This window comes from Pan paniscus, chromosome 14, assembly GCF_029289425.2.
Source record: "Pan paniscus chromosome 14, NHGRI_mPanPan1-v2.0_pri, whole genome shotgun sequence".
NCBI lineage: Eukaryota > Metazoa > Chordata > Mammalia > Primates > Hominidae > Pan > Pan paniscus.
The window spans coordinates 84,852,065-84,853,357 of NC_073263.2; the positions used below are offsets into that span (position 1 = coordinate 84,852,065).

Genomic DNA, 1,293 nt, shown 5'->3' on the forward strand with positions numbered 1-1,293 from the left:
GCAACCTCTGTCTCCCGGGTTCATGCAATTCTCCTGCTAATTTATGTATTTGTAGTAGAGGCAAGGTTTCGCTTTGTTGGCCAAGCTGGTCTCGAACTCCTGACCTCAGGTGATCTGCCCACCTCGGCCTCCCAAAGTGCTGGAATTACAGACATGAGCCACCGTGCTTGGCCCCACTCTGTGCCTTTTAAGTAGGGGAATTTAGACCATTTAAATTCAGATTTAATATTGGTATGTGAGGTTTTGATCCTATTGTGAAGTTTTTAGCTGCTTGCTTTGTAATTTCTAGTAAAAATATGGAACTAATTTGTGAATCATCCTTGCTCAGGGGTCATACTAATCTATGTATCATTTCAATTTTATTATATGTGCTGCCGAAATGAGCATGATTTAGCATAGTTCATAAAAGCCGTAGGATTTTTGAAATGGTAAATAAGCATTGGATTCAACTTTAAGTCCCCAGCTGCTTTAGATCCTCACAAGAGAATCAGCCTGCTTTTTGAAGTTTTGAAGTGTGGCACTGAGTTTTCCTCTCTAACTATGAAAGTCTTAGATGGCATCTTCTTTCAATATAAGGCTGCATGGTCTACACTGAAAATCTGTTATTTAGTGTAGCCACCTTCATTCATTATCTCATATATTTTGTATAACCTGTTGCAGTTTCTATATCAGCACTTTCTATCTCACCTTGCATTTTATGTTATAGAGATGGCTTCATTCATTAAACCTCATGAACCAACTTCTGCTAACTTCATTTGTTTGTGTGTGTGTGTGTGTGTGTGTGTGTGGGTGGGTGGGTGGGTGGGTGTAGGCAGCTTTCTTACCTTTCTAGGCCTTCATAAAATTGAAAAAAATTAAGCCCTGGCTTTGGATTAGGCTTTGGCTTGAGGGAATGTTGTGCCTGGTTAGATCTTTTATCCAGACCCCTAAATCTTTCTCCATATCAGCGATAAGGCAATTACACTTTATCATTCATATGTCCATGTAAGTAGCAATTTTAATTACCTTCAAAACCTTTGCCACTGCATTTACAACATGACTAATTGTTTAGCACATCCTTTCAGCCTGTCTCAGTTTTCAACATGCCTTCCTTGCTAACATTAATCATGTTCACTTTTGATTTAAAATGTGATAACTATGACTCCTCCTCCCTTTTAAACACTTAAAAGCTATTGTAATTTTTTCATTCTAACATCTTGTAAATCATGAAATTCATTGCTTCATATTGCCCATATTTTATCTTGTTTTATTCTTAAAATTGCAGACTTTTAAAATATTTGAGAATGAGATGTA

The 1,293-nt window shown here is 37.3% G+C and overlaps 1 pseudogene; it reads right to left on the reverse strand.

Annotated features, from left to right (window-relative positions):
* Positions 1–290: 290 nt before the first annotated feature.
* Positions 291–387, reverse strand: LOC112436974 (U6 spliceosomal RNA; annotated as a pseudogene).
* Positions 388–1,293: the final 906 nt, after the last annotated feature.